The sequence below is a fragment of the Mastigoproctus giganteus genome, chromosome 12 (assembly GCF_048544385.1).
Source record: "Mastigoproctus giganteus isolate SK-2022 chromosome 12, ASM4854438v1, whole genome shotgun sequence".
In the NCBI taxonomy this organism is placed as follows: domain Eukaryota; kingdom Metazoa; phylum Arthropoda; class Arachnida; order Uropygi; family Thelyphonidae; genus Mastigoproctus; species Mastigoproctus giganteus.
In genome coordinates this window covers 140,514,862-140,521,761 of record NC_143586.1, presented here as the reverse complement: position 1 = coordinate 140,521,761, position 6,900 = coordinate 140,514,862, and the positions used below count along the sequence as shown (strand labels likewise).

Below are 6,900 nucleotides of genomic sequence, written 5' to 3'. Positions count from 1 at the left end.
ATACTGGGATTACTGCTGCCCATATGCAGCACCTAGCATTTGCCAAAGTTAAACCACGATTGCCACTTCTTAGAAAGGTTGGCCCATCTTCCTAACTTTAATAGATCTTGTATAGTAGCATACCCCTATAGTAGATTCTTACCGTTAACTACTCTGCCAACCTTGTATCGTCTTCGGACTTAGACATTAAGCTTGTTGTGCCTTGAATACCCTTAGAAAATATTGAAAACCGTGAAGTCAAGCCCCGATCTTGTGCCGCAATTCATGATCAAATGCCCCAGCAAGTTTATCATCGATCGACTACTATCAATTTTAAATAATGTCTTAAAAGAGCACTGATTTCCTCCTCTGTAAAACAGATACACCGATGAGCCAAAACATTATGACCACCTACCGAATATGATGTTTGTCCTCCACCTGCAGCCAAAACAGCTCGTACCCGGCGAGGCATGGACGCTACAAGATTTCTAAATATACCGCAGATCGGAGTTGCTGTTCCAAAACAAACCACAGATGCTCAATACCTGGAAGTCTTCCTCACGTTCTGCAAACCAGTCTCGAACAATCCGGGCGGTGTGGCATGGCACATTATCCTGCTGAAAGAAGTCACCACCACCACCACCACCAGAGGGGAAGACCGTGGGCATGAAAGGGTGTACCTGGTCAGCAATGATGTTTAGGTAGAGTGTAGACTGTGTTTAGTGTAAAACGGCACCAGGGGTTCCCCCCATCTCCGCGTAATATACGTCGTGGGTGTGAAACAAAACATTGTCAATGCCAGAGATTTAAAAGTGTATGGATTTTGTATATGTGTAGCATCTTGTACCATTGTTCCTCTGGTCATTTAATTGCTCGGCCCCTAATGGGACCCAACGTTACCCACACTCTGCCTCATGGACGCAGACCAGGTACCCAGTATTATAGATATTATTTACTCTGGCAGGTCCTGCCATCTAGTTTCTTGAGATTTCAGTGGCTAGGACCTTAAAAAAAATGATAAAATAAATAAATAATAATAATAAAAAGGGGGAAACGCTAGAATTTGGTAGCCAAAAATCATTGTGCGAGGTTAAATGTGTGGGGCATACTCTGGTGTATAAGTAGAGTGGAAGAGGGAGACTGAAGGCTGGTGATGTTTGTGTAAAGTGTATTTAGGGTCAGACGGCACCAGGGGTTTCCCCAATCTCCACATGGTTTCATTGTGGTGTGATACAGTTCGCTGTAAAGGCCAGAGATTTAAAAGTGTGTGGATCTTGGAATGTGTGTGGTGGTGTCATGAACCGTTGTTATTCTGGCCATTTAGCCGCCACACCTCTACTGAGGCCCGATGTTGCCCGCACTTCGCCCCGTGGAGGCAGACTAGGTACCTAATAGTTTGTATTTACCCTGGCACGCCTGCCACCTAATTTTCTCAGATTTCAGTGGCTAGGACCTTTTAAAAAAATAATAATAAATAAAAAATAAAATAAATGAATCTATATATACATATAATGATTATTTAATATTGATCGATTGCTGGGTAGAGTGCTTGAAGTCTGAGAGGCCAAAATGTGATTTAGACAAAGATTTTGACGTGTAGGGCGTACGCTAGCGTGAAGATAGAGAGGGAAGGAGACTGAAGGCTAGGGGGAGACAGAAAGATGGGGTCAGTAGTGAAGACGACCCCAATCAGATGTTAGTGGGGCATGCCCATGCCCCACTGGAGGGAAAGAGATGGGTGGCGAGGAAGGGACAGGAGGACTGAACTTCCCACCACCAGGGAGACTAAAGTGGGCCAGGCAAGGGAGCTGGCACAGATCGCCAATAAGGCTCGGTGGCAATATGCTTCTTATTTGGTCAAATTCTTGGGTCAAGTCCGTGGTTATCACATCGAAGTGTTTGGTCTAGTCCGTGATTGTCACATAGTAGCAATATGTCTGCTTTTGGTCAGTTCCTTGGGTCGAGTCCATGGGTTTCGTCTGTGGTTGTCACATCCAGGGTCTGGTCCATCCCAATCAGTGTTTATCTTTCGTAGGGCCGACCGGGCTAGCCGAGTGGGTAAAGTACCTGCCCGGCAACCCAACGGTCGCGGGTTCGATTCCCGCCTCGGGCTTGGATCAAAGTACTGTAAAAACCTTGGGAGGTGCAATATGGCCACAGAAGCCGATGCGCCAACAACTACCAAATCAAATCAATCTTTTGTAGGATGTGATCCCATCCTAAGTAGTTTGGTTCAGTTGGCTCAGTGTCCATCCATGGACATTGTGTAGTGGTTTACATGGCCAGGTTATTCATGGTCAGATTTGGTAGATTCCGGTGATCTTTGGTGGTTTCATTGAGGGAATTAGCCAGGGTTTACGTTGGTTGTGGTTGCTGGGATTGTGGCACACGGAAGATTCGTTTTCTGTCGAAGAGGTCCTGTGCATATTTTGTTAGTGCCCTGTAACTACCCACCTCCTCCAGTCACCAGCGTAGCTACCCTTTTTCGGGCCGGAGGCAAAGAACATGTTCGGGCCCCTACTTAATTAATGAAAATTGCCCAAACAGGAAACAGCCAAAGACGCCGGAGCAATTGCTTTCCCTGCCGACACGGTTGCTACGCCACTGCCTCCAGTATACAGTTTTCTTGGTTCTGTAATACATATTGGATTTCAGTGATAAGGCGGCATCGAAGGTCGTCTTATAAACGACAGTGGTGCATAAGATGCTCCCATGTTTCTATCATTCCACAATAGTATAGGGGGGGGGGTGTCACTGAGTCCAAATTTTTATAGTTTGTCTGATGGCAACGTGACCGGTAAGCAGGTACGTAACCAGCAGTTCTGGGAAGAGCCAGTGCGGATATTCCTGGCTTGTATTATTGGCACAAATTTCAGTGTAATTTGTCCTTTTGATAAGTTCTCCCAGCATGTTTGCTAGATTTGTTAAAAATGTAAGGCGAGTCTCTTCTTCTCTATTTTGGGATCATTGGTTAAGTCTAGTGTGAAATCTTGACAGTACCGGCTTTGGCTTTGGAAAGGTTGTAGAGGAGGCCATGGCGAACCATCTCGAGGTCCAGGGGGAGGGCTCCCATAAGGACCTGGAGTGCATAGGTGCTGACTGTGTTTTAGGCTCGGGAGAACGTGAGCAGGATGTATCTCTGTACAGTTTCATGCTTTCTTCTGTTTGAAGTTGTCGCTTTTTTATACCAGACTCCCGAAGCATACAGGATAACTGGCAGAAACACAGTTTTGTAGAAGAGGGCGAGGGTCTTTTTCTTATATCCCAGTCCTTACGGGTGATTCTTGCAAAGAGAGAGGTGAAATTTCTAATTTTGTTCGGGAGGTAGTTTATATCGGGGGTGAAGGATAAATTTCTGCCTAAATTTTAGTAAGAAAAGAATTGGATATTTTTTCCGCCGATATATTTTTATGCAGATATTTTTTCAGGGATACCGTCCACCAACCTCCTCTTTCTAGTCCAAATGCTTTCCTGGGTTATTGCCAGAAGCGGACTGAGTAAAGAATTCTTACCAGGGAAAATTCGTAGTGGCCTCATACTAGTGTTTATGGCCAAAATCACACTGGGCTCTGGCCCACCGGGGTTTCCTCAGGTAAGTCTTATGGCCAGTCCGCCGCTGGTTATTGCACCTCAAGTCTTTACGCGCTTGTCTCTGCTAGCAAAATTCCTATATATCATTGACAATACCCCATGAGCTGCTCTGGCAGCCTGTCTGCATTGCTCAGAGAACTACATATCTGACTACACAATCACTCCCAGCTCTTTTTCATTTTCTACCACTAAGTGTAATACCACACAATTGGTACGTTCCTTGGGGTTACTTCTGCCCATATGCAGTACTTTGAATTTGTCAATGTTAAACATCAGTTGCCACTTCTCAGCCCGTCTGCTCAAATTTTCTAGATGCTGTTACTGCCATTAACAACCCTGAGTGAAAAGCTTATCTAAAGTTCATCCCTCATTTAGCTTTAGAACAGAAAGTTTATGTTATTGAAGGAAATCGAACCCTCTTTTTCGACCTTCTCCTGTCTAAAATTTTCGGATAAAGACGCAGAAATTTCCACTGCGTCAACGGAATCACTTGAAAACCTATATTGTCACAAATTTCATAAATCAAACTTTCGTTTCATACAAGAATGCATCCTGTTTATTACAATATTGTAAATATCTTTTCTTTTTGTAAACCCTTTTTAGTCAGTTGGCTGTGCAACAGCATACCTTCGTTGAAATTAACAATGTTCGTAGAAGGAATATGTTTGACTGCTTCCTTCTACATTCGATTATTCAAGGCAAAAATAGATGCTCCATTGCTACTGTCATGCATTAACTTCAATTGTCCACCTAGGCCTTTGAGGGAACATAAATTATTTCACATCTCCAAATTTAAGACAAATCATCTTAAATTTGAATTTTTAAACAGAATAGCTGCATTGTTAAATGAAAATAAAATTGATAATTTTAATAATAAAACTAGTATTAAAAATGAATATCACACTCTCAGTTGTTTTAGATTAATTCTTTATATTTTAACTTTACTGAAATTTATTTGTATTACTTTTATATTTCAAACTGTTTTTCGCAAATGTAAGGATTTTTGCTGTATTTTTGTGATTAAAATAATAATAAAGAAATCAAAACCAAAAGTTCTGGAGGTGCCGGGGATCGAACCCGGGGCCTTTCACATGCAAAGCGAACGCTCTACCACTGAGCTACACCCCCAACACGTAAGTATTTTCTAAAAATATTTTATAAAATAAATAGTAAATCTTATTTCAATATTCTCACTTTATTAGGCAATTGTATTTGACTATGATGATATTCATATATATCTAGTAAATAATAATATAACAAAAGTTCAAGACGCCTTTTTATTAGGAATACAAAAAATAAAAATATATCGTACGTCAGGACCGGCATTACTACAATCCAAGATGACAGATGCGTGCGGTGTATCCGTTTGGCCATCGACAGATCTCCGTAAAATAATATCCCAATTAATTTCTGAAGGAGCTCTACCGAATTATCATAAATGTGCTGATGAAAAGAGGCCTGTAACATTTCAGTCGATTAAAGAGATCCATAGTTTATCAAATAGATTTCTGGAAAAAAAATACCTTCATGAACTACTTCAAGATTGTGACATCGACCTACCTACTCCAGAAATTCCTCAACGTAATCCAGAACTGGAAAAGCGTATTAACAAGCTGAAAGCGGAACAAGCTGAAAGGGAATATCAAAAAATTGTTTCTAATGTTTCCCTTGGATTGAATGACCAAAGAAATAATTTTCGTTGTGAAATACGTAATGTGAGTGCCCAGCTTGCAGCAGTCGTTAATTTTGTCTTAACCGTGGGAGGAAGCTTTGTATTTGTATATAAGGCGGCTGAATATAGTTTACCAGTTCCCAATGTTCCAGCACAAGTTCTTATGGGCATACTTGTGGCATCGTTTGTTGCCCTGGCAGATTTATATTTCCTTATAAAGGATATATGAAATGATTTAAAGATGATTTTGGACATATTTAAATTACGCAGCCCATTAATACATAGTCGTTTTGTTTAAAAAAAAAAAAAAATAGAAAATCCCCAATATGATGCATTTCTGTATACTAGGAAATAATTAACAAATCTGAATAAAAAAATATATCTGATTACATTGGTGCTACATTACATTTCAGTCAATTAAGTGTGCCTCTTTACTTGAGTAAATGGATACACTACAAGTAAATTTAGTGATAAGTAAATCTATCTTAAGTGAAAATTAATATCTAACATGTAGGTTAGTGCAAATGTATCATTTTAACATAGCTATCTACCAAAGTAATTTAATTTATTAATTCAACTACTTTGGTAGATAGCTATGTTAAAATGATGCAGTTGCACTAATCTACATGTTAGTCATTCTACCTCGTATCATGAGGCCTTTACCCCTAAATACTTTATAGTGAAAATTAATTTCACTTATTATCACTAGAGAATTAGCTCTCGGCATGTTTTGGCTATGAGATGTGAGCTGTACATAGGGTGACGATCATCCAGAGTGTCTCTCCCCAAAAATATTTTCAGGACATCCTTTCTCCTAGTTTTCCTATATTACTAATTTTCTTAACTAAATATACATAGTTAAAATCAATATATCATTTTATTAGTTTAATATGATGGTTAACTTAATTATATAGGGTTGCCACAATGTCTTTTTACTTCTTGCCGAAATATTTACAACTTCAGTACTCTTTTACATATAATGTATGACAAAACAAATGCTGCATGCCTTAACTGTTTGTACTCTCTCATTCACCGCACCATGTTCTGTGTGATATTTTCCACAGTATCTTATGGAGCGATATAATTAAAAGTGAGTTTTGCCAATTGTTTCAGCAGGTCATAGCAATTTTGTAAGTGCTCTGCAATAATCTCTTTTTATGAATCTCCAAATTATCACGTTTACAGGTCTGGGCGAACAAGGTAGCCAATAAAGTAGAGCCTGTAATATGGAAGACTCATAACCAATCCAACAATCTTGGAAACTTCACTATAGTTGTGCGATGTGCAAGTATCCTATCTTGTTGAAACTAAACATAGGGGTAGGCATGCCCACTTGAGGATTAATACTAAACGTGCCCAGCTATGTGCTGCTTAACACTTGCACTTAGATGTCTGCAGATACAAAAGTTCGTGGTGCCTTGCAATGGACTGCCTGTTTAATGGCAGTTCATACTGTATCTTGTTCCTCAAACAGCAGATGTTATTGTGTTGTGGTATAAATATCTACAGAAGCCATTCATGGCAGATTGTGTTCAAAACTATATGTGGCGGTGGGTAAATTTAATGGTAACTCATTGAGCTACAATAGAGAATATAATCAAGAGGCAACTTGAATAGCTTCTCGGATATTACTTGATTGTGCTGATCCATATGCTATG

The 6,900-nt window shown here is 40.0% G+C and overlaps 1 non-coding gene across 1 annotated transcript; it reads right to left on the bottom strand.

Moving 5' to 3' along the window:
* Positions 1-4,626: 4,626 nt before the first annotated feature.
* TRNAA-UGC (transfer RNA alanine (anticodon UGC)) lies at positions 4,627-4,698 on the bottom strand. The gene has a single exon. It is a non-coding gene; the product is annotated as a tRNA-Ala (tRNA).
* Between the last annotated feature and the right edge of the window lie 2,202 nt (positions 4,699-6,900).